This window comes from Arachis stenosperma, chromosome 5 (genome assembly GCF_014773155.1).
Source record: "Arachis stenosperma cultivar V10309 chromosome 5, arast.V10309.gnm1.PFL2, whole genome shotgun sequence".
Lineage (NCBI taxonomy): Eukaryota > Viridiplantae > Streptophyta > Magnoliopsida > Fabales > Fabaceae > Arachis > Arachis stenosperma.
The window spans coordinates 22,240,127-22,267,160 of NC_080381.1; the positions used below are offsets into that span (position 1 = coordinate 22,240,127).

General features: G+C 39.8%; 2 non-coding genes across 2 annotated transcripts; one reads left to right on the forward strand and one right to left on the reverse strand.

Annotated features, from left to right (window-relative positions):
• The first annotated feature begins 2,444 nt into the window (after positions 1 to 2,444).
• LOC130984432 (small nucleolar RNA R71) lies at positions 2,445 to 2,552 on the forward strand. Its single transcript, XR_009088370.1, has one exon. It is a non-coding gene; the product is annotated as a small nucleolar RNA R71 (small nucleolar RNA).
• A 13,892-nt stretch (positions 2,553 to 16,444) lies between these two features.
• LOC130984807 (small nucleolar RNA R71) lies at positions 16,445 to 16,552 on the reverse strand. Its single transcript, XR_009088715.1, has one exon. It is a non-coding gene; the product is annotated as a small nucleolar RNA R71 (small nucleolar RNA).
• Between the last annotated feature and the right edge of the window lie 10,482 nt (positions 16,553 to 27,034).

Below are 27,034 nucleotides of genomic sequence, written 5' to 3' on the forward strand. Positions count from 1 at the left end.
GGCTTATGTTTTCGGCCAAGGAGGGGGAAGTGGTGTTTAGGTTGTGTGAAAATGAAGGATTGAAGAAGGGTATTTATAGGAGAGAGAGGAGTTGGGGTTCGGCCATTATGGGTGGGTTTGGGAGGGAAAGTGGTTTGAATTTGAAGGGTGAGGTTGGTGGGGTTTTATGAAGGATGAATGTGAGTGGTGAAGAGAAAGATGGGATTTGATAGGTGAGGGGTTTTTGGGGAAGAGGTATTGAGGTGATTGGTGAATGGGTGAAGAAGAGAGAGTGTGGTGGGGTTGGTGGGGATCCTGTGGGGTCCACAGATCCTGTGGTGTCAAGGAAAAGTCATCCCTGCACCAAATGTTGCTCAAAATCACGTTTTGAGCTATTTCTGGCGTTAAACGCCGGGCTGGTGCCCATTCCTGGCGTTTAACGCCAGGTTCTTGCCCTTTTCTGGCGTTTAACGCCAGTCTGGTGCCCCTTTCTGGCGTTAAACGCCCAGAATGGTGCCAGACTGGGCGTTAAACGCCCAACTGCTAGGTTTACTGGCGTTTGAACGCCAGCAACATCTTCCTCCAGGGTGTGCTATTTTTCTTCCTGTTTTTCATTTTGTTTTTGCTTTTTCAATGGATTTTGTGACTTCTTATGATCATCAACCTACAAAAAACATAAAATAACAAAAGAAACTATATAAAATATAATCATTGGGTTGCCTCCCAACAAGCGCTTCTTTAATGTCAATAGCTTGACAGAGGGCTCTCATGGAGCCTCACAGATACTCAGAGCAATGTTGGAACCTCCCAACACCAAACTTAGAGTTTGAATGTGGGGGTTCAACACCAAACTTAGAGTTTGGTTGTGGCCTCCCAACACCAAACTTAGAGTTTGACTGTGGGGGCTCTGTTTGTCTCTGATTTGAGAGAAGCTCTTCATGCTTCTTCTCCATGGTGACAGAGGGATATCCTTGAGCCTTAAACACATAGGATTCTTCATTCACTTGAATGATCAGTTCACCTCCATCAACATCAATCACAGCCTTTGCTGTGGCTAGGAAGGGTCTGCCAAGGATGATGGATTCATCCATGCACTTCCCAGTCTCTAGGACTATGAAATCAGTAGGGATGTAATGGTCTTCAACTTTCACCAAAACATTCTCTACAAGTCCATGAGCTTGTTTTCCTGAGTTGTCTGCCATCTCTAGTGAGATTCTTGCAGCTTGTACCTCAAAGATCCCTAGCTTCTCTATTACAGAGAGAGGCATGAGGTTTACACTTGACCCTAAGTCACACAGGGCCTTCTTGAAGGTCATGGTGCCTATGGTACAAGGTATGGAAAACTTCCCAGGATCTTGTCTCTTTTGAGGTAATCTCTGCCTAGACAAGTCATCCAGTTCTTTGGTGAGCAAAGGAGGTTCATCCTCCCAAGTCTCATTTCCAAATAACTTGTCATTTAGCTTCATGATTGCTCCAAGGTATTTAGCAACTTGCTCTTCAGTGACATACTCATCCTCTTCAGAGGAGGAATACTCATCAGAGCTCATGAAAGGCAGAAGTAAGTCCAATGGAATCTCTATGGTCTCATTTTGAGCCTCGGACTCCCATGGTTCCTCATTGGGGAACTCATTGGAGGTTGGTGCACGCCCATTGAGGCCTTCCTCAGTGGCGTTCACTTCCTCCCCTTCCTCTCCAAATTCGGCCATATTGATGGCCTTGCACTCTCCTTTTGGATTTTCTTCTGTATTGCTTGGGAGAGTACTTTGAGGGAGTTCAGTAATTTTCTTGCTCAGTTGTCCCACTTGTGCCTCCAAATTCCTAATGGAGGACCTTGTTTCAGTCATGAAACTTTGAGTGGTTTTGATTAGATCAGAGACCATGGTTGCTAAGTCAGAGGGGTTCTGCTTAGAATTCTCTGTCTGTTGCTGAGAAGATGATGGAAAAGGCTTGCCATTGCTAAACCTGTTTCTTCCACCATTATTGTTATTGAAACCTTGTTGAGGTTTCTCTTGGTTCTTCCATGAGAAATTTGGGTGATTTCTCCATGTAGAATTATAGGTGTTTCCATAGGGTTCTCCTAGGTAATTCACCTCTTCCATTGAAGGGTTCTCAGGATCATAGGCTTCTTCCTCAGATGAAGCATCCTTAGTACTGCTTGGTGCATTTTGCATTCCAGACAGACTTTGAGAAATCAAATTGACTTGTTGAGTCAATATCTTGTTCTGAGCCAATATGGCGTTCAGAGTGTCAATCTCAAGAACTCCTTTCTTCTGACTAGTCCCATTGTTCACAGGATTCCTTTCAGAAGTGTACATGAATTGGTTATTTGCAACCATTTCAATGAGCTCCTGAGCCTCTGTAGGCGTCTTCTTCAGATGAAGAGATCCTCCAGCAGAGCTATCCAAAGACATCTTGGATAGTTCAGAGAGACCATCATAGAAAATACCTATGATGCTCCATTCAGAAAGCATGTCTGAGGGACACTTTCTGATTAATTGTTTGTATCTTTCCCAAGCTTCATAGAGGGATTCTCCATCCTTCTGTCTGAAGGTTTGGACTTCCACTCTAAGCTTACTCCATTTTTGAGGTGGAAAGAACTTTGCCAAGAAGGCATTGACTAGCTTTTCCCAAGAGTCCAGGCTATCTTTAGGTTGTGAGTCCAACCATATTCTAGCTCTGTCTCTTACAGCAAAAGGGAATAGCATCAGTCTGTAGACCTCAGGGTCAACCCCATTAGTCTTGACTGTGTCACAGATTTGCAAGAATTCAGCTAAAAACTGATGAGGATCTTCCATTGGAAGTCCATGGAACTTGCAATTCTGTTGCAGTAGAGAAACTAATTGAGGCTTAAGCTCAAAGTTGTTTGCTCCAATGGCAGGGATAGAGATGCTTCTCCCATAGAAGTCGGGAGTAGGTGCAGTAAAGTCACCCAGCACCTTCCTTGCATTGTTTGCATTGTTGTTGTTTTCGGCTGCCATGTCTTCTTCTTCTTTGAAGAATTCGGTTAGGTCCTCTACAGAGAGTTGTGCCTTAGCTTCTCTTAGCTTTCGCTTCAAGGTCCTTTCAGGTTCAGGGTCAGCTTCAACAAGAATGCCTTTGTCTCTGCTTCTGCTCATATGAAAGAGAAGAGAACAAGAAAATATGGAATCCTCTATGTTATAGTATAGAGATTCCTTGAGGTGTCAGAGGAAAAGAAAAATAGAAGAAGAAGGTAGAAGAATTCGAACTTGATTAGATAGAGTTCGAATTGTGCATTAAGAAGGAGTAGTACTCCATAAATAGAAGGATGTGAGAAGGAGGGAAGAGAATTTTCGAAAATTCAATTAAAAAGATTTTGAAAACATTTTGAAAAATTGATTGATAATTTTCGAAAATTCAAAGTGAAAAAGAAATCAAGTGATTTTTGAAAAAGATTTTGAAATTAGTAAAAAAAAAGATTTGATTGAAAACTATTTTTGAAAAAGATGTGATTAAAAAGATTTGGTTGAAAAGTTATGGTTTTAAAAAGATATGATTGAAAAGATATGATTTGAAAACAATTTTAAAAAGATATGTTTTGAAAACAATTTAAAAAAAAAGATATGATTTAAAAAAAATTGATGACTTGCCTAACAAGAAAAGATATGATTCAAACATTAAACCTTTCTCAACAGAAAAGGCAACAATCTTGAGATGTTCAATTAAATCATTAATTGTTAGTAAGTATCTTTGAAAAAGGAAAGAAATTGATTTTGAAAACATTTGATTGAAAAGATATGATTTGAAAAAGATTTGATTTTGAAAAACTTTGAAAACTTGAAAAAAAAATTGATTTTGAAAACAAAATCTTCCCCCTTTGCCATCCTGGCGTTAAACGCCCAGAATGGTATCCATTCTGGCGTTTAACGCCCAAAATGCACCCTTTTTGGGCGTTAAACGCCCAACCAGGTACCCTGGCTGGCGTTTAAATGCCAGTCTGTCCTTCTTCACTGGGCGTTTTGAACGCCCAGCTTTTTCTGTATAATTCCTCTGCAGTATGTTCTGAATCTTCAATTCTTTGTATTATTGACTTGAAAAGACACAAATTAAAAATATTTTTGGATTTTTAATAATCAAAATTCAACAAGAATCAGATAACAATGCATGCCAGACACCAAACTTAGCAGTTTGTATACTACTGACACTACATGAGACACATAAACACTCAAGTCAAAAGAATTCAAAGATCAGAGTAAGAAATCATCAAGAATTACTTGAAGATTCTTGAGACACATGAATGAATGTATGCAATTGACACCAAACTTAAGATGAGACACTAGACTCAAGCAAGAAACATCAAATATTTTTGGTTTTTATGATTTTGTGAAATTTTTTTTTTGATTTTCGAAAATTAAGTGGAAAAAGATATCAAAATTCTTAATGAGAATTCCAGGAATCAGTGCAATGCTAGTCTAAGACTCCGGTCCAGGAATTAGACATGGCTTCACAGCCAGCCAAGCTTTCAAAGAAAGCTTCGGTCCAAAACACTAGACATGGCCAAAGGCCAGCCAAGCCTTAGCAGATCACTGCTCCAAAAGCAAGATTGATAAAAAATCAACAAGCTTCTGTGATGATAAGTTGAAACCTCGGTCCAATGAGATTAGACATGGCTTCTCAGCCAGCCAGATTTCAACAAATCATCATGAAACTCTAGAATTTATCTTCAAGAATTTCGAAAAAAATAAATACCTAATCTAAGCAACAAGATGAACCGTCAGTTGTCCATACACAAACAATCCCCGACAACGGCGCCAAAAACTTGGTGCACGAAATTGTGATCACTACTTTGTCCATATTCAAATAATCCCCGGTAATGGCTCCAAAGACTTGGTGCACAATACCATGGCATAAACACAACTTCGCACAACTAACCAGCAAGTGCACTGGGTCGTCCAAGTAATAAACCTTACGTGAGTAAGGGTCGATCCCACGGAGATTGTTGCTATGAAGCAAGCTATGGTCACCTTGTAAATCTCAGTCAGGCAGACTCAAATGGGTATAGATGATGAATAGAGCATAAAGATAAAGATAGAGATACTTATGCATATCATTGGTGAGAGCTTCAGATAAGTGTATGAAGATGCCTTCCCTTCCGTCTCTCTGCTTTCCTACAGTCTTCATCCAATCCTTCTTACTCCTTTCCATGGCAAGCTCATGTAGGGTTTCACCGTTGTCAATGGCTACCTCCCATCCTCTCAGTGAAAATACGTCCCTGATGCTCTGTCACAGCATAGGCTAATCAGCTGTCGGTTCTCGGTCAGGCCGGAATAAAATCCATCGATCCTTTTGCGTCTGTCACTAACGCCCCGCCTGCTAGGAGTTTGAAGCACGTCACAGTCATTCAATCATTGAATCCTACTCAGAATACCACAGACAAGGTTAGACCTTCCGGATTCTCTTGAATGCCGCCATCAGTTCTTGCCTATACCACGAGGACTCTGATCTCACAGAATGGCTGGCTCGTTTGTCAGGCGAGCACTCGGTTGTCAGGCGATCAACCATGCATCGTGTATCAGGAATCCAAGAGATATTCACTAAGCCTCATATGCTTGTAGAACAAGAGTGGTTGTCAGTCACTTTGTTCATAAGTGAGAATGGTGATGATCCGTGACAATCATCACCTTCATCAAGTTGAAGAACAAGTGATATCTTGGACAAAGAACAAGCGGAATTGAATAGAGGAACAATAGTAATTGCATTAATACTCGAGGTACAGCAGAGCTCCACACCTTAATCTATGGTGTGTAGAAACTCCACCGTTGAAAATACATAAGAACAAGGTCTAGGCATGGCCGTGAGGCCAGCCTCCCAGTGATCTAAGATAGCATAAAACTCAAAGATAGCTACCAAGATGTCAAATACAATAGTAAAAGGTCCTACTTATAGAAAACTAGTAGCCTAAGGTGTACTAAGATGAGTAAATGACATAAAAATCCACTTCCGGGCCCACTTGGTGTGTGCTTGGGCTGAGCAAATGAAGCTTTTTCGTGTAGAGACTCCTCTTGGAGTTAAACGCCAGCTTTTATGCCAGTTTGGGCGTTTAACTCCCATTTGGGTGCCAGTTCCGGCGTTTAACGCTGGAATTTCTTGAGGTGACTTTGAACGCCGGTTTGGGCCATCAAATCTTGGGCAAAGTATGGACTATCATATATTGCGGGAAAGCCCAGGATGTCTACTTTCCAACGCCGTTGAGAGCGCGCCAATTGGGCTTCTGTAGCTCCAGAAAATCCACTTCGAGTGCAGGGAGGTCAGAATCCAACAGCATCTGCAGTCCTTTTGAGTCTCTGGATCAGATTTTTGCTCAGATCCCTCAATTTCAGCCAGAAAATACCTGAAATCACAGAAAAACACACAAACTCATAGTAAAGTCCAGAAAAGTGAATTTTAATTAAAAACTAATAAAAATATATTAAAAACTAACTAGATCACACTAAAAACATACTAAAAACAATGCCAAAAAGCGTACAAATTATCCGCTCATCATCTGCCCAGAAATGTCTCGTCAGGATGGAGGAGACATTTCAGTTTTGTCTCTTGAGCCAGTAAGAGAATCCGGAACAGAACAATTTGTTGAAGCTCATCAAAGCAGATCCTTACCTCAAAGGCCAAGAGAATGGAAGTTTTTGAAGGGTTACCCCCATGATTTTATCATTGGTGATCTTTCTCAAGGCGTAACTACTAGATCCTCAAGCAAAAAGCAAGTTGATCAAAGCAATGTTGCTTTCTTGTCCCAATTAGAACCTCACAATGTAAAGCAAGCCCTAGAAAACCCCTCTTGGATTAAAGCCATGGAAGAGGAGCTTGCTCAATTTGAAAAGAATGATGTTTGGACACTTGTACCCAATTCAAATGGTAAGAAGGTAACGAGTACTAAGTGAATTTTTAAAAATAAATTGGGTGAGGATGGTAGTGTTGTTCGTAATAAGACTAGATTAGTGGCCCAATGTTACGATCAAGAGGAAGGTATAGATTTTGATGAGTCTTTTACCCCGGTAGCAAGAATGGAAGCAATTAGGTTGCTTCTTGCCTATGCTGCCCACAAGGGGTTTAAAATGTTCCAAATGGATGTCAAATGTGCTTTTCTTAATGGCTTTATAGATAGAGAAGTATTTGTGGCACAACCCCCCGATTTTAAAAATAAAGAATTTTCAAATCATGTTTTTAAACTTTCAAAAGCTCTTTATGGGCTTAGGCAAGCTCCAAGAGCTTGGTATGAAAGGCTTAGTGCCTTCTTGTTGGAAAATAGGTTTCAAAGGTGTACCACCGATACTACTTTATTTATCAAAGAATCTAATGATGATATTCTTCTTGTTCAAGTTTATGTGGATGATATAGTGTTTAGATCGGCCAATGAATCCTTGTGTGAAGAGTTTGGAAAACTCATGACTAGTGAGTTTGAAATAAGTTTAATGGGAGAACTAACATTCTTTCTTGGTCTCCAAATTAAACAAACTCCTAGTGGCATTTTTACTCACTAAGAAAAATATGCTAAAGAATTAATCAAGAAATTTGGCATAGAAAATTCCAAACTTATGGGAACATCAATACATCCAAATACTAAACCTGAAAAGGATGAAAATGGCAAAGATGTGGATGAAACACGGTAAAGAGGAATGATTGGCTCACTCATGTATCTTACTTCCTCTAGGCCGGATATTGTTTATAGTGTGGGTGTATGTTCAAGGTTTCAATCTCACCCAAAAGAATCCCATCTTTCAGCCGTCAAAAGAATAATTAGATACATTAAAGGAACATGTGGTTATGGCTTATGGTATCCTAAATCTGATGATTTTTGTGCAGTAGGGTTTTGTGATGCAGATTATGCGGGAGATCGGGTGGATAGAAGGAGCACATCCGAAATGTGTTGCTTCCTTGGAAGCTCATTAAATATGTGGTCAAGCAAGAAACAAGGCACATGTGCTCTATCCACAGCTGAAGCTGAATATATATCTGCCTTTGCTTGTTGTTCTTAATTAATTTGGTTAAAAACTCAGTTAGAGGATTATAAATTGAAAATCAATAGCATACCTTTATTTTGTGATAATATGAGTACAATAAACATTTCTAAAAATCTTGTTCTGCACTCTAGAACTAAGCACATTGAAGTTAGATATCATTTTATTAGAGAACATGTGCAAAAGGGTACTATTGATATTCAATTTGTGAAATCCAAAGAACAACTTGTTGATATATTTACTAAACCCTTGTGTGAAGATAGGTTCTGTCCATTAAGAAATAGTTTGGGAATGTTGGAATTGAATTCTGTTGATAAATTGTGATTTTACCAATTCTGTTTGGTTTTGTCTCGTAGGAAGGGATGAGACAAATCTGGCTGTGTGTTGAATAAGCCATAAGACAAGGAGAGAATGAACTAAGTGTAAATAAACATGGGCCCAACCAATTTTTTTTACCCACTCCAGGACTCTGGCCCGTTTTGAATTCTTCATTTTTTAAAATAATTCTTTTTGGGCAGTTATCACATCCTACCTTGTTAAGAGGAGTACTTGTCAAATTATAATCTTTTCACTTACTCCCTCCCTTATTTCAAGGAAAAAATCTTTCAGTTACCCTTCACTTTTGAAAATTTTCCTTGTTGGTAATCGCACCATTAAGTGCTCATTACTCTAATTAACCTCTTTCCACTCAGCATTTAATGCGGTCACTCCCTCTTTCCACTCCAACCCACTCAACCATCCCCTCATCTTCTCACATTCACCTTCATTAATCTATCGTGAAAAAGAAGTTGGCCCCTAAAAGAAGTAACCGGACCCTTGCCTCCTCTAAAAATCCCCCATTCTCTTCCACTCCTTAAACACATACTCATATTCACATACATTCTGCTTCATCTTTGATGAGCGGATAATTTGTACGCTTTTTGGCATTGTTTTTAGTATGTTTTTAGTAGTTTGAGTTGAGTTTTTAGTATATTTTTATTAGTTTTTAGTTAAAATTCACTTTTCTGGACTTTACTATGAGTTTGTGTGCTTTTCTGTGATTTCAGGTATTTTCTGGCTGAAATTGAGGGACCTGAGCAAAAATCTGATCCAGAGACTGAAAAGGACTGCAGATGCTGTTGGATTCTGACCTCCCTGCACTCGAAGTGGATTTTCTGGAGCTAAAGAAGCCCAATTGGCGCGCTCTCAACGGCGTTGGAAAGTAGACATTTTGGGCTTTCCAGCAATATATGATAGTCCATACTTTGCCCAAGATTTGATGGCCCAAACCGGCGTTCAAAGTCACCCTCAGAATTCCCAACGTTAAACGCCGGAACTGGCACCTAAATGGGAGTTAAACGCCCAAACTGGCATAAAAGCTGGCGTTTAACTCCAAGAAGAGTCTCTACACGAAAATGCTTCATTGCTCAGCCCAAGCACACACCAAGTGGGCCCGGAAGTGGATTTTTATGTCATTTACTCATCTCTGTACACCCTAGGCTACTAGTTCTCTATAAGTAGGACCTTTTACTATTATATTTTAAATCTTCTGATCTTTGGAATCTTTTGTTCTTTAGATCTTTTGATCACTTTGGGAGGCTGGCCTCACGGCCATGCCTAGACCTTGTTCTTATGTATTTTCAACGGTGGAGTTTCTACACACCATAGATTAAGGTGTGGAGCTCTGCTGTACCTCGAGTATTAATGCAATTACTATTGTTCTTCTATTCAATTCCGCTTGTTCTTTGTCCAAGATATCACTTGTTCTTCAACTTGATGAATGTGATGATCCGTGACACTCATCATCATTCTCACTCATGAACAAAGTGACTGACAACCACTCTTGTTCTACAAGCATACGAGGCTCTAGTGTTTATCTCTTGGATTCCTGATACACGATGCATGGTTGATCGCCTGACAACCGAGTGCTCACCTGACAAACGAGCCAGCCATTCCGTGAGATCAGAGTCTTCGTGGTATAGGCAAGAACTGATGGCGGCATTCAAGAGAATCCGGAAGGTCTAACCTTGTCTGTGGTATTCTGAGTAGGATTCAATGATTGAATGACTGTGACGTGCTTCAAACTCCTGAAGGCGGGGCGTTAGTGACAGACGCAAAAGAATCACTGGATTCTATTCCGGCCTGATTGAGAACTGACAGATGGATAACCGTGCCGTGACAGGGTGCGTTGAACATTTCCAATGAGAGGATGGGAGGTAGCCACTGACAACGGTGAAACCCTTGCATAAGCTTGCCATGGAAAGGAGTAAGAAGGATTGGATGTAGACAGTAGGAAAGCAGAGAGACAGAAGGGACAGTATCTTCATACGCTTATCTGAAGCTCTCACCAATGATATACATAAGTATCTCTATCTTTATCTTTATGTTTTATTCATCATCTATACCCATTTGAGTCTGCCTGACTGAGATTTACAAGGTGACCATAGCTTGCTTCATGCCAACAATCTCCGTGGGATCGACCCTTACTCACGTAAGGTATTACTTGGACGACCCAGTGCACTTGCTGGTTAGTTGTGCAAAGTTGTGTAGTGATCACAATTTCGCGCACCAATCTTCATCCCCTTCTTCTCAGTCAACCGAAGCTATGAGAAGAAAAGTCATTTCTCAGAGAACCTCTTCTCATAAAAAGATTGGAAAGGAAAAGGAGAATGTGATAGAAGAAGAAGAAGAGTCACAATCCTTTCCACCTCCCTCACCACCACAGAAATCAACTCCACATGCTTCTGGCCGCAGTTCTCAGCGTGTAAAAAGTTATGTTCTTCGTAACACAAGAGACCCTCCAAACTTGGACTCCATTGATTTCAAAAACAAGTTCAACAAGAATCATTCACATTTTGATCCGACTAGGTTCAACTCATGTGCTGCTTATGAGTTTCATTCCAAAGTTCTAGTCAACCGCAAATTGTGTTCCTCTTATGTGGTTTATCTGGAAAATCTATTTGAAAAAGGTGTTGATCTGTCTACTCTCTTTGATAAAATCAAATGGACTCTTATGCTCTAGATCCGCAAGCCAGTTTACCCAAATCTAGTTCGCGAATTCTATGCAAACATGATGTACCATGATAGAGCAATCCACTCATATGTCAAGAAGGTGCACCTATCTCTAAATAGAGAGACCATCAGTGTTGCGCTAGGATATGAAGATGATGGACCGACAGCATATATGACAGGGAAGTGGGACTCTCAAGTTGGAATCTCTTATTAGATTGCTCTCACTCAAGTTTGTGAAAACTTCTCTGCACTGGATGGGACGGTTTTGACTCATAAGGCTCTTGGTCTTGTAAGAGCATTACTTTACCGCATCATTAACCATATTTTGATGCCTCAGATCAGATCCTATCAGAGGGTAATAGTTTGTGATACCCTAGTTTTATTTTCTATTCTCACTTCATCTCCTATTTCTTTTGCTTACTTGATGGTGCGTCACATGTGGGAATGTGTACGCAGTGATAAAAAGACAAACTTGTCTTATGGTATTTTTCTGTCATGCATTTTTGAATATTTCAATGTTGATGTGCTCAATGAACCTATAGAAAACAGAGTTTCAACTTTGAAAGGAGGAGGTATTTCTGAAGCCATGAAAGGCAAGAGGGGAAAAAACGCTATTGCCTCAAATAGTGAAACCGAATTTCATTCCTCAAAATCTTCCAAACTTTTCGACTCAGTCAAAGATGTGTTGCAAGAATTCTCTCAAATGACTCATCTGATGATCAAATCTTTCAAAGAGGTCAAAAAACAAGCTTATGAGAATGAGAAGGCCTGGACAAAGTGTCATGAAAGAATCAATTTGTTGATCAATAGCTTTGAAAAGGACATGGTTGATGCGGATGAAGACAACGAATCCTTTGACTCAGATGTTAATCTTTCTGATGTTTGATATATTCTTAGCTGCTCGTACCTTTGAACTCTGTTTCTTTGTCTTACTTCCTTATTTTGGTATTTTGTAACTGTTAGTTGACTATACTTGGATACTCTGGACCATTATGTTGTGGTAAAAACAAATATTCTGCTTCTTGGCATGTTATTTTCATTTATTTTGCAGGACCCCATTGATGACAAAAGGAGGAAGAAAGTTGAAAACAAAATTGATTGAAAAATAAGGGTTGAAATCTGAATGATTAATGATTACCCTTGTGTTGGTTTATAATGCTTCTACGTTTTATGGTTTATGATATGATTTTTGTATTATCATGTTCTGATTTTGGTAGTGCTCTAATATTTTTCCTAAACTGCCATTGTTTATGAAGTTTTGTTGTTGACACTAACTCTCAGAAAATACTTCATAGAACATGAATTATTGTGATGATTAGTTAAAATGTTACTTGGCAGAAAATAATTGTGAACATGATGATATAAAAATGTTGAATCTTGTTTATATGTTAGTACTCTAGCACACTGTGTTTTATTTTCATGAGCAGAAAATTATTCAGATGATAACAAATCAAGTTTTGATTATCACTTTACTTCTGCTCAAAAATCAAGTTGTTGAACATCTTTTAATATTCCATATGTTGAATACATTTTGGCTTCTGGTGCACGAAATTGCAATTACACTTTCGTAATCCCGCACAACTAACCAGCAAGTGCACTGGGTCGTTGATGAGCGGATAATTTGTATGCTTTTTGGCATTGTTTTTAGTATGTTTTTAGTATGATCTAGTTAGTTTTTAATATATTTTTATTAGTTTTTAATTAAAATTCACTTTTCTGGACTTTACTATGAGTTTGTGTGTTTTTCTGTGATTTCAGGTATTTTCTGGCTGAAATTGAAGGTTCTGAGCAAAAATCTGATTCAGAGACTGAAAAGGACTGCAGATGCTGTTGGATTCTGACCTCCCTGCACTCGAAGTGGATTTTCTGGAGCTACAGAAGCCCAATTGGCGCGCTCTCAACGGCGTTGAAAAGTAGACATCCTGGGCTTTCCAGCAATATATGATAGTCCATACTTTGCCCAAGATTTGATGGCCCAAACCGGCGTTCAAAGTCACCTCAAGAAATTCCAGCGTTAAACGCCGGAACTGGCACCTAAATGGGAGTTAAACGCCCAAACTGGCATAAAAGCTGGCGTTTAACTCCAAGACAAGTCTCTACACGAAAATGCTTCATTGCTCAGCCCAAGCACACACCAAGTGGGCCCAGAAGTGGATTTTTATGTCATTTACTCATCTTTGTACACCTTAGGCTACTAGTTTTCTATAAGTAGGACCTTTTACTATTGTATTTGACAATCTTGGTAGCTATCTTTGAGTTTTATGCTATCTTAGATCACTGGGAGGCTGGCCTCACGGCCATGCCTAGACCTTGTTCTTATGTATTTTCAACGGTGGAGTTTCTACACACCATAGATTAAGGTGTGGAGCTCTGCTGTACCTCGAGTATTAATGCAATTACTATTGTTCTTCTATTCAATTCCGCTTGTTCTTTGTCCAAGATATCACTTGTTCTTCAACTTGATGAATGTGATGATCCGTGACACTCATCATCATTCTCACCTATGAACAAGGTGACTGACAACCATTCTTGTTCTACAAGCATATGAGGCTTAGTGAATATCTCTTGGATTTCTGATTGCATGATGCATGGTTGATCGCCTGACAACCGAGTGCTCGCCTGACAAACGAGCCAGCCATTCCGTGAGATCAGCGTCTTCGTGGTATAGGCAAGAACTGATGGCGGCATTCAAGAGAATCCGGAAGGTCTAACCTTGTCTGTGGTATTCTGAGTAGGATTCAATGATTGAATGACTGTGACGTGCTTCAAACTCCGAAAGGCGGGGCGTTAGTGACAGACGCAAAAGAATCACTGGATTCTATTCCGGCCGGACCGAGAACCGACAGATGATTAGCCTATGCTGTGACAGAGCATCAGGGACGTATTTTCACTGAGAGGATGGGAGGTAGCCACTGACAACGGTGAAACCCTACACAAGCTTGCCATGGAAAGGAGTAAGAAGGATTGGAAGAAGACAGTAGGAAAGCAGAGAGACGGAAGGGAAGGCATCTTCATACTCTTATCTGAAGCTCTCACCAATGATATACATAAGTATCTCTATCTTTATCTTTATGCTTTATCCATCATCTATACCCAATTGAGTCTGCCTGACTGAGATTTACAAGGTGACCATAGCTTGCTTCATACCACCAATCTCCGTGGGATCGACCCTTACTCGTGTAAGGTTTATTACTTGGACGACCCAGTGCACTTGCTGGTTAGTTGTGCGAAGTTGTGTTTATGCCATGGTATTGAGCACCAAGTCTTTGGAGCCATTACTAGGGATTGTTTATGTTTTGAAAAGTATTGATCACAATTTCGTGCACCAAGTTTTTGGCGCCGTTGCCGGGGATTGTTCTTGTGTATGGACAACTGACGGTTCATCTTGTTGCTTAGATTAGGCATTTATTTTTTTCGAAATTCTTGAAGATAAATTCTAGAGTTTCATGATGATTTGCTGAAATCTGGCTGGCTGTAAAGCCATGTCTAATTTCATTGGACCGAGGTTTCAACTTATCATCACAAGAGCTTGTTGATCTTGCTTTTGGAGCAGTGATCTGCTAAGGCTTGGTTGGCCTTTGGCCATGTCTAGTGTTTTGGACCGAAGCTTTCTTTGAAAGCTTGGCTGGCTGTGAAGCCATGTCTAATTCCTGGACCGGAGTCTTAGACTAGCATTGCACTGATTCCTGGAATTCTCATTAAGAATTTTGATATCTTTTACCACTTAATTTTCGAAAATCACAAAAAAAATTCACAAAAACCATAAAAACCAAAAATATTTGATGTTTCTTGCTTGAGTCTAGTGTCTCATCTTAAGTTTGGTGTCAATTGCATGCATTCATGTGTCTTAAGGATCTTCAAGTAATTCTTGATGATTTCTTACTCTGATCTTTGATAATTCTTTTGACTTGAGTGTTTATGTGTCTCATATAGTGTCAATAGTATACAAACTGCTAAGTTTGGTGTCTTGCATGCATTGTTATTTGATTCTTGTTGCATTTTGATTATTAAAAATCCAAAAATATTTTTTATTTGTGTCTTTTCAAGTCAATAATACAGAGAATTGAAGATTCAGAACATACTGCAGAGGAATTATACAGAAAAAGCTGGGCATTCAAAAATGCCCAGTGAAGAAGGCAGACTGGCGTTTAAACGCCAGCCAGGGTGCCTGGTTGGGCGTTTAACGCCCAAAAAGGGTGCATTTTGGGCGTTAAACGCCAGAATGGATACCATTCTGGGCGTTTAACGCAGGATGGTGCTAGGGGGAAGATTTTGTTTTCAAATCAAATTTTTTTCAAGTTTTCAAAGTTTTTCAAAATCAAATCTTTTTCAAATCATATCTTTTCAATCAAATGTTTTCAAAATTAATTTCTTTCCTTTTTCAAAGATACTTACTAACAATTAATGATTTGATTGAACATTTTTTGCCTTTTCTGTTGAGGAAGGTTTCATGTTTGAATCATATCTTTTCTTGTTAGGCAAGTCATTAATTTTTAAAATCAAATCTTTTTTTTTAATTGTTTTCAAATCATATCTTTTTAAAATTGTTTTCAAATCATATCTTTTCAATCACATCTTTTTAAAACCAATCATATCTTCTTAACCACATCTTTTTCAAAATAGTTTTCAATCAAATCTTTTTGATTTCTAATTTAAAAATCTTTTTCAAAAATCACTTGATTTCTTTTCCACTTTTATTTTTCGAAAATCAATTAGTGTTTTTCAAAAATGTTTTCAAAATATTTTAATTAATTTTCGAAAAATTACTTCCCTCCTTCTCACATCCTTCTATTTATGGAGTACCACTCCTTCTCAATGCACAATTCGAACCTTATCTAATTAAAGTTCGAATTCTTCTTCTCCTTCTTCTTCCTATTTCTCTTTTCCTCTGACACCTCAAGGAATCTCTATACTGTGACATAGAGGATTCCACATTTTCTTGTTCTCTTCTCTTTCATACGAGCAGGAGCAAAGACAAAGGCATTCTTGTTGAAGCTGACCCTGAACCCGAAAGGACCTTGAAGAGAAAGCTAAGAGAAGCCAAAGCACAACTCTCTTTAGAGGACCTGACCGAATTCTTCAAAGAAGAAGAAGACATGGCAGCCGAAAACAACAATAATGCAAACAATGCAAGGAAGGTGCTGGGTGACTTTACTGCACCTACTCCCGACTTCTATGGGAGAAGCATCTCTATCCCTGCCATTGGAGCAAACAACTTTGAGCTTAAACCTCAATTAGTTTCTCTAATGCAACAGAATTGCAAGTTCCATGGACTTCCAATGGAAGATCCTCATCAGTTTTTAGCTGAATTCTTGCAAATCTGTGACACAGTCAAGACTAATGGGGTTGACCCTGAGGTCTATAGACTGATGCTATTCCCTTTTGCTGTAAGAGACAGAGCTAGAATATGGTTGGACTCTCAACCTAAAGAAAGCCTGGATTCTTGGGAAAAGCTAGTGAATGCCTTCTTGGCAAAGTTCTTTCCACCACAAAGATGGAGTAAGCTTAGAGTGGAAGTCCAAACCTTCAGACAGAAGGATGGAGAATCCCTCTATGAAGCTTGGGAAAGATACAAACAATTGATCAGAAAATGTCCTTCTGACATGCTTTCTGAATGGAGCATCATAGGTATTTTCTATGATGGTCTCTCTGAACTATCCAAGATGTCCTTGGATAGCTCTGCTGGAGGATCTCTTCATCTGAAGAAGACACAAACAGAAGCTCAAGAGCTCATTGAAATGGTTGCAAATAAACAATTCATGTACACTTCTGAGAGAAATCCTGTGAACAATGGGACAAGTCAGAAGAAAGGAGTTCTTGAGATTGATACTCTGAACGCCATTTTGGCTCAGAATATAATATTGACTCAACAAGTCAATTTGATTTCTCAAAGTCTGTCTGGAATGCAAAATGCACCAAGTAGTACTAAGGATGCTTCATCTGAGGAAGAAGCTTATGATCCTGAGAACCCTTCAATGGAAGAGGTGAATTACCTAGGAGAACCCTATGATAACACCTATAATTCTTCATGGAGAAATCACCCAAATCTCTCATGGAAGAATCAAGAGAGACCTCAACAAGGTTTCAATAATAATGGTGGAAGAAACAGGTTTAGCAATGGTAAACCTTTTCCATCATCTTTTCAGCAACAGACAGAGAATCCTAAGCAGAACCCCTCTGACTTAGCAACCATGGTCTCTGATCTAATTAAAACCACTCAAAGTTTCATGAATGAAACAAGGTCCTCCATTAGAAATTTGGAGGCACAAGTGGGACAGCTGAGCAAGAAAGTTACTGAACTCCCTCCAAGTACTCTCCCAAGCAACACAGAAGAAAATCCAAAAGGAGAGTGCAAAGCTATAAACATGGCCGAATTTGGAGAGGATGGAGAGGAAGTGAACGCCACTGAGGAAGGCTTCAATGGGCGTGTACTAACCTCCACTGAGTTCCCTAATGAGGAACCATGGAAATCTGAGACTCAAAATGAGACCATAGAGATTCCATTGGACTTACTTCTGCCTTTTATGAGCTCTGATGAGTATTCTTCCTCTGAAGAGGATGAGTATGTCACTGAAGAGCAAGTTGCTAAATACCTTGGAGCAATCATGAAGCTAAATGACAAGTTATTTGGAAATGAGACTTGGGAGGATGAACCTCCTTTGCTCACCAAAAAACTGGATGACTTGTCTAGGCAGAAATTACCTCAAAAGAGACAAGACCCTGGGAAGTTTTCTATACCTTGTACCATAGGCACCATGACCTTCAAGAAGGCTCTGTGTGACTTAGGGTCAAGTGTAAACCTCATGCCTCTCTCAGTAATGGAGAAGCTAAGGATCTTTGAGGTACAAGCTGCAAAAATCTCACTAGAGATGGCAGACAACTCAAGAAAACAAGCTTATGGACTTGTAGAGAATGTTTTGGTTAAGATTGAAGACCATTACATCCCTACTGATTTCATAATCCTAGAGACTGGGAAATGCATGGATGAAACCATCATCCTTGGCAGACCTTTCCTAGCCACAGCAAAGGCTATGATTGATGTTGATAGAGGTGAACTAATCATTCAAGTGAATGGAGAATCCTTTGTGTTTAAGGCTCAAGGATATCCCTCTGTCACCATAGAGATGAAGCATGAAGAGCTTCCCTCAAATCAGAGTCAAGAAGAGCCCCCACAGTCAAACTCTAAGTTTGGTGTTGGGAGGCCACAACCAAACTCTAAGTTTGGTGTTGAACCCTCACATTCAAACTCTAAGTTTGGTGTTGGGAGGTTCCAACATTGCTCTGAGTATCTGTGAGGCTCCATGAGAGCCCTCTGTCAAGCTATTGACATTAAAGAAGCGCTTGTTGGGAGGCAACCCAATATCATATTTTACATATTTTCTTGTGTTATTTTATTTTATTTTGTAGGTTGATGATCATAAGAAGTCACAAAATTAATTGAAAAAGCAAAAACAGAATGAAAAACAGGAAGAAAAACAGCACACCCTGGAGGAAGATGCTGCTGGCGTTCAAACGCCAGTAAGCCTAGCAGTTGGGCGTTTAACGCCCAGTCTGGCACCATTCTGGGCGTTTAACGCCAGAAAGGGGCACCAGACTGGCGTTAAACGCCAGAAAAGGGCAAGAACCTGGCGTTAAACGCCAGGAATGGGCACCAGCCCGGCGTTTAACGCCAGCAATGGCTCAAAACGTGAATTTTGATGCCATTTGGTGCAGGGATGACTTTTCCTTGACACCACAGGATCTGTGGACCCCACAGGACCCCACCACCACTCTCTCTTCTTCCCCCATTCACCAATCACCTCAACACCTCTTCCCCAAAACCCCTTCACCTATCAAATCCCATCTTTCTCTTCACCACTCACATCCATCCTTCATAAACCCCACCAACCTCACCCTTCAAATTCAAACCACTTTCCCTCCCAAACCCACCCATAATGGCCGAACCTCATCTCCCCTCTCTCCTATATAAACCCTTCTTAACCCCTTCATTTTCACACAACCTAAACAACACTTCTCCCCCTCTTTGGCCGAATACACCACCATCTCCCTCTTCCTCATTTCTTCTTCTTCTACTCTCTTCTTTCTTCTTTTGCTCGAGGACGAGCAAACATTTTAAGTTTGGTGTGGTAAAAGCGTTGCTTTTTCGTTTTTCCATAACCATTATGGCATCCAAGGCCGGAGAAACCTCTAGAAAGAGGAAAGGGAAAGCAAAAGCTTCCACCTCCGAGTCATGGGAGATGGATAGGTTCATCTCAAGGGTGCATCAAGACCACTTCTATGAAGTTGTGGCCTTGAAGAAGGTGATCCCCGAGGTCCCCTTTTCACTCAAAAAGGGTGAATATGCGGAGATCCACCATGAGATCCGAAGAAGAGGTTGGAAAGTGCTTACCAACCCCATTCAATAAGTCGGAATCTTGATGGTTCAAGAGTTCTATGCCAATGCATGGATCACCAAGAACCATGATCAAAGTGTGAGGGTGGCGTTCAACTTGCCTATGATGCAAGGAGATGAACATCCTTACACAAGAAGGGTCAACTTTGATCAAAGGTTGGACCAAGTCCTCACAATCATATGTGAAGAGGGCGCACAATGGAAGAGAGATTCAAGAGGCAAGCCGGTTCAATTGAGAAGGCATGACCTCAAACCCGTGGCTAGAGGATGGTTGGAGTTTATCCAACGCTCAATCATTCCCACTAGCAACCGGTCCGAAGTTACTTTAGACCGGGCCATCATGATCCATAGCATCATGATTGGAGAAGAAGTGGAAGTTCATGAGGTCATAGCCCAAGAACTCTACAAGGTGGCGGACAAATCTTCCACCTTAGCAAGGTTAGCCTTTCCTCACCTTATTTGTCACCTCTGTTATTCAGTTGGAGTTGACATAGAGGGAGACATCACCATTGATGAGGATCAGCCCATTACCAAGAATAGGATGGAGCACACAAGAGACCCCTCTCATCATGAGATCCCTGAGATGCCTCAAGGGATGCACTTTCCTCCACAAAACTATTGGGAGCAACTAAACACCTCCCTAGGAGAATTGAGTTCCAACATGGGACAACTAAGGGTGGAGCACCAAGAACACTCCATTCTCCTCCATGAAATAAGAGAAGATCAAAGAATCATGAGAGAGGAGCAACAAAGGCAAGGAAGAGACATTGAGGAGCTCAAACACTCCATAGGACCTTCAAGAGGAAGGAAGAGCCGCCATCACTAAGGTGGACCCGTTCCTTGATTTCCTTGTTCTTTATTCTTCTGTTTTTCGAATTTTAGTGCTTATGTTTATCCATGTTTGTGTCTTATGATCATTAGTGTCTTATGATCATTAGTGTCTTAGTGTCTATGCCTTAAAGTTATGAATGTCCTATGAATCCATCACCTTTCTTGAATAAAAACGTGCTTAATTGAAAAGGAAAGAAATGCATGAATTCTGAATTTTATAATAGTTTAATTATTTTGATGTGGTGGCAACACTTTTGTTCTCTGAATGTATGCTTGAACAGTGCATATGACTTTTGAATTTGTGGTTCATGAATGTTGGCTCTTGAAAGAATGATGAAAAAGGAGACATGTTACTGAGGATCTGAAAAATCATAAAAATGATTCTTGAAGCAAGAAGAAGCAAAAAAAAAAAAATTTCGAAAAAAAAAAAGAAAAGAAAGAAATAAAGTTGTGATCCAAGGCAAATAAGAGTGTGCTTAAGAACCCTGGACACCTCTAATTGGGGACTTTAGCAAAGCTGAGTCACAATCTGAAAAGGTTCACCCAATTATGTGTCTGTGGCATGTATGTATTCGGTGGTAATACTGGAAGACAGAGTGCTTTGGGCCACAGCCAAGACTCAATAAATAGCTATGTTCAAGAATCATCATACTTAACTAGGAGAATCAATAACACTATCTGGATTCTGAGTTCCTAAAGAAGCCAATCATTCTGAATTACAAGGGATAGAGTGAGATGCCAAAACTATTCAGAGACAAAAAGTTAAAAGCCCCGCTCATCTAATTAATACTGATCTTCATAGATGTTTTTGGAGTTCATTGCATATTCTCTTCTTTTTATCTTATTTGATTTTCAGTTGCTTGGGGACAAGCAACAATTTAAGTTTGGTGTTGTGATGAGCGGATAATTTGTACACTTTTTGGCATTGTTTTTAGTATGTTTTTGGTAGTTTTAGTTGAGTTCTAAGTATATTTTTATTAGTTTTTAGTTAAAATACACTTTTCTGGACTTTACTATGAGTTTGTGTGTTTTTCTGTGATTTCAGGTATTTTCTGGCTGAAATTGAGGGACCTGAGCAAAAATCTGATCCAGAGACTCAAAAGGACTGCAGATGCTGTTGGATTCTGACCTCCCTGCACTCGAAGTGGATTTTCTGGAGCTACAGAAGCCCAATTGGCGCGCTCTCAACGGCATTGGAAAGTAGACATCCTGGGCTTTCCAGCAATATATAATAGTCCATACTTTGCCCAAGATTTGATGGCCCAAACCGGCGTTCAAAGTCACCTCAAGAAATTCCAGCGTTAAACGCCGGAACTGGCACTGAAGCTGGCGTTTAACTCCAAGGAGAGTCTCTACACGAAATTTCTTCATTGCTCAGCCCAAACACACACCAAGTGGGCCCGAAAGTGAATTTTTATGTCATTTACTCATCTATGTACTAGTTTTCTATAAGTAGGACCTTTTACTATTGTATTAAAAATCTTTTGGATTTATTTTAGATCCTTTGATCATTGGGAGGCTGGCCTCACGGCCATGCCTAGACCTTGTTCTTATGTATTTTCAACGGTGGAGTTTCTACACACCATAGATTAAGGTGTGGAGCTCTGCTGTACCTCGAGTATTAATGCAATTACTATTGTTCTTCCATTCAATTCCGCTTGTTCTTTATCCAAGATATCACTTGTTCTTCAACATGATGAAGGTGATGATTGACGCCCATCACCATTCTCACCTATGAACAAGGTGACTGACAACCATTCTTGTTCTACAAGCATTCAAGGCTTGGTGAATATCTCTTGGATTTCTGATTGCATGATGCATGGTTGATCGCCTGACAACCGAGTGCTCGCCTGACAAACGAGCCAGCCATTCCGTGAGATCAGAGTCTTCGTGGTATAGGCAAGAACTGATGGCGGCATTCTAGAGAATCCGGAAGGTCTAACCTTGTCTGTGGTATTCTGAGTAGGATTCAATGATTGAATGACTGTGACGTGCTTCAAACCTGTAACCTACTGGGCGTTAGTGACAGACGCAAAAGAGGGATTCTATTCCGGTAGGGGAGGGAACCAAACCGGTGATTGGCAGCACTGTGATAGAGTGTGTGCATTAGCTTTCACTGCGCGGAGGGGAGGTAGCTGCTGACAACAGTGAAACCCTACACGAGCTTGCCATGGAAAGGAGTAAGAAGGATTGGATGAAGATAGTAGGAAAGCAGAGAGACGGAAGGGAAGGCATCTTCATACGCTTGTCTGAAGCTCTTACACCAATGATATACATAAGTATCACTATCTTTATCTTCTATGTTATTTTCGTTCATCATCATATACATTTGAGTCTGCCTGACTAAGATTTACAAGATGACCATAGCTTGCTTCAATGCTAACAATCTCCGTGGGATCGACCCTTACTCACGTAAGGTATTACTTGGACGACCCAGTGCACTTGCAGGTTAGTTGTGCGAAGTTGCGTAATGCCATGGAATTGAACCACCAAGTTTTTGGAGTTCATGACCAGGGATTATGAGAGTTGTGAAAAGTATTGTTCACAATTTCGCGCACCACTAGGAAAGGTCTTCCTAGAATGAGAGTTGCACTCTTGTGCTCCTCCATTTCCAGCACTACAAAGTCAGTGGGAAAGGCAAATGGCCCAACCTTGACAATCATGTCCTCAATTATGCCTGATGGGTATTTAATGGAGCCATCAGCAAGTTGAAGATATATCCGGGTTGGTTTGACCTCTTCAGTCAAGCCGAGCTTTCTGATAGTGGATGCAGGTATTAGGTTGATACTTGCCCCAAGATCACATAGAGCTTTCTTGGTACAAGTACCCTCTAATGTGCATGGTATCATAAAGCTTCCTGGATCTTGAAGCTTTTCTGGTAAGCTTTTAAGAATGACTGCACTGCACTCTTCAGTGAGAAACACTTTTTCAGTTTCTCTCCAATCCTTCTTATGACTTAAGATCTCTTTCATGAACTTAGCATAAGAAGGTATTTGCTCAAGTACCTCTGCAAACGGAATCTTTATTTCAAGAGTCCTTAGATAGTCTACAAAGCGGGCAAATTGCTTATCCTGTTCCGCTTGGTGGAGTTTCTGAGGATAAGGCATCTTGGCTTTATATTCTTCAACCTTAGTTGCTGCAGGTTTATTCCTTACAGAGGTGGTTGGAGAAGCCTTTTTAGAGGGATTACTATCAGCACTCTCAGGTGTCTGATTCCCCATTGGCGTTTGAACGCCAGGATTGGGTGAAGAATGGGCGTTTAACGCCAACTTTTCCCCCTTTTCTGGCGTTTGAACGCCAAAATTGGGCAGGGAATGCGCGTTTAACGCTAGCTTTTCTCCCCTTTCTGGCGTTTGAACGCCAAGAGTATTCCTCTCTGGGCTCTTACTGTCCTCAGAGGGATTTTGGACAGTGGTTTGGTTATCCTCTGTCAATTGTTCCTTTATTGGCTTTTTGCTACTTTGAACAGTGTTATTCAATGTCTTCCCACTCCTCAGTTGAACTGCTTGGCATTCTTCTGTTATCTGTTTAGATAACTGTTGTTTTGCCTGATTCAACTGTGATTCTATGTTCTTGTTAGCAATTTTAGTTTCTTGGAGCATCTCTTTAAATTCTGCTAACTGTTTTGTCATCAGGTGTAATTGCTGATTAAGCTCAACCATCTGCTCTTGAGGATTAGGATCAGTGGCTACTGCCATAACTTCTTCTTTTGTAGAGGACTCATTGCTAGAGTACAGATGTTGATTTCTAGCAACAGTATCTATAAGCTCTTGAGCCTCTTCAATCGTCTTCCTCATATGTATAGATCCACCAGCTGAGTGGTCTAGAGACATCTGAGCTTTTTCTGTAAGCCCATAGTAGAAGATGTCTAACTGTATCCACTCTGAAAATATTTTAGAGGGGCATTTTCTTAGCATACCTCTATACCTCTCCCAGGCATTATAAAGGGATTCATTATCCTCTTGTTTAAAGCCTTGGATGTCCAGCCTTAGCTGTGTCATCCTTTTTGGAGGGTAAAATTGATTCAGGAATTTATCTGATAACTGTTTCCATGTCTTTATGCTTGCTGTAGGTTGGCTATTCAACCACCTCTTAGCTTGATCTTTTACAGCAAATGAAAACAGTAATAGTCTGTAGACATCCTGATCCACCTCTTTATCACGTACTGTGTCAGCAATTTGTAAGAATTGTGCCAGAAACTCAGTAGGTTCTTCCTGTGGAAGACCCGGAATACTGGCAATTTTGCTGCACCATGATAATGAGTTGAGGATTTAGCTCAAAGCTGCTTGCTTTAATGGGAGGTATACAGATGCTACTCCCATATGCAGCTGTAATGGGGTTAGCATATGACCCCAGAGTCCTTCTGGACTGCTCAATTCCACTTAGATCCATGATGGAGAAAGGGAGATGATGCGGATATTATTATTTTTTTATTTTTTTATTTATTTTTTTTTATTAAAAGTGACCGAAAGAAAAAAATAAAATAAAATAAATGGAAAATAAATAAAATTTCGAAAACTGAAAGAAAATAAGATCAAAGCAAATTGAAAACTAAATCAATTAGTTAATTAAAAAGATTTTGGAATTAGCAATTAAAAAGATATGATTGAAAATATGATTGCAATTAAAAAGATTTGATTTTTGAAAAAGATTTGAAAAGATCAATTTTTGAGATTAGAATTTTGACTTGACTAAAAAAAGATATGATTTTGAAAATCTTTGACTAAATTAATGCAAAATTTCGAAAATTATGAGTAAAATAAGGAAAGGATATTTTTTTGATTTTTAAATTTTAATGAGGAAAGAGAAAAACAACAAAAGACACTAAACTTAAAAATTTTAGATCAAAACAAAGAGAACAAACAAGAAAACTTTGAATGTCAAGATGAACACCAAGAACACTTTGAAGGTCAAGATGAACACCAAGAACAAATTTTAAAAAAAATTTTAAGTGAATAAAAGCACAAAAGACACCAAACTTAAAATTTTTAGAAAATCAAACACAAATTTTCGAAAACTTAAAGGAAAACACAAGGAAGACACCAATCTTAAAATATGAAACTAAAATCAAATAAAAGACTCTAAACCAACAAAAATAAAACAGTCCTAATCTAAGCAACAAGATAGACCGTCAGTTGTCCAAACTCGAACAATCCCCGGCAACGGCGCCAAAAACTTGGTGCACGAAATTGCAATCACACTTTCGCAATCCCGCACAACTAACCAGCAAGTGCACTGGGTCGTCCAAGTAATACCTTACGTGAGTAAGGGTCGATCCCACGAAGATTGTCGGCTTGAAGCAAGCTATGGTTATCTTGTAACTTTTAGTCAGGATATCAAAAATTATCAGGATTGATTGTGAAAAGCAAAAGAACATGAAATAAGTACTTGTTTAGCAGTAATGGAGAATAGGTTGAGGTTTTGGAAATGCTCTGTCTTCTGAACCTCTGCTTTCCTACTGTCTTCTTCTTCAAACACGCAAGGCTCCTTCCATGGCAAGCTGTATGTAGGGTTTCACCGTTGTCAATGGCTACCTCCCATCCTCTCAGTGAAAATGTTCAACGCGCTCTGTCACAGCACGGTTAATCATCTGTCGGTTCTCAATCGGGTTGGAATAGAATCTAGTGATTCTTTTGCGTCTGTCACTAACGCCCAGCCCTCAGGAGTTTGAAGCTCGTCACAGTCATTCAATCCTTGAATCCTACTCAGAATACCACAGACAAGGTTTAGACCTTCCGGATTCTCTTGAATGCCGCCATCAATTCTAGCTTATACCACGAAGATTCCGATTAAAGAATCAAAGAGATATCTACTCAATCTAAGGTAGAACGGAGGTGGTTGTCAGGCACGCGTTCATAGTTGAGAATGATGATGAGTGTCACGGATCATCACATTCATCAGGTTTAAGAACAAGTGATATCTTAGAATGGAAGCAAGCATGATTGAATGAAAAACAGTAGTAATTGCATTAATCCATCAAGACACAACAGAGCTCCTCACCCGCAACCATGGGGTTTAGAGACTCATGCTGTAGAAGATACAATGAGAAACGTGTAAAGTGTCATGAGGTGAAGATACAATGTCAAAAGATCCTATTAATAGTGAACTAGTGACCTAGGGTATACAGAAATGAGTAAATGACGTAAAAATCCACTTTCGGGGTCCACTTGGTGTGTGCTTGGGCTGAGCATTGAAGCTTTCATGTGTAGAGACTTTTTCTGGAGTTAAACGCCAGCTTTTATGCCAGTTTGGGCGTTTAACTCCAATTTTTGTGCCAGTTCCGGCGTTAAACGCCGGGAATTCTGAAGCTGATTTGTAACGCCGGTTTGGGCCATCAAATCTCGGCCAAAGTATGGACTATTATATATTTCTGGAAAGCCCAGTATGTCTACTTTCCAACGCAATTGAGAGCGCGCCAATTGGGCCTCTGTAGCTCCAGAAAATCCACTTCGAGTACAGGAAGGTCAGAATCCAACAGCATCTGCAGTCCTTTTCAGCCTCTGAATCAGATTTTTGCTCAGGTCCCTCAATTTCAGCCAAAAAATACCTGAAATCACAGAAAAATACACAAACTCATAGTAAAGCCCAGAAAAGTGAATTTTAAATAAAAACTAATAAAAACATACTAAAAACTAACTAAAATATACTAAAAACATACTAAAAATAGTGCCAAAAAGCGTATAAATTATCCGCTCATCAGCTTCAAACTTGGTTTTAAGAATGTTACAGGTAATGCTTCCTTTAATAAATTGGCACATATTAAGGGGGAGCTATGTAACAGAAGGAAAGGGAGAGGTTTCCAAACCTTCAAAGGGAGTACTCTTAATCCTTAATCCTTTCAATTCAATTTTTTAATAAGGATTGTCAT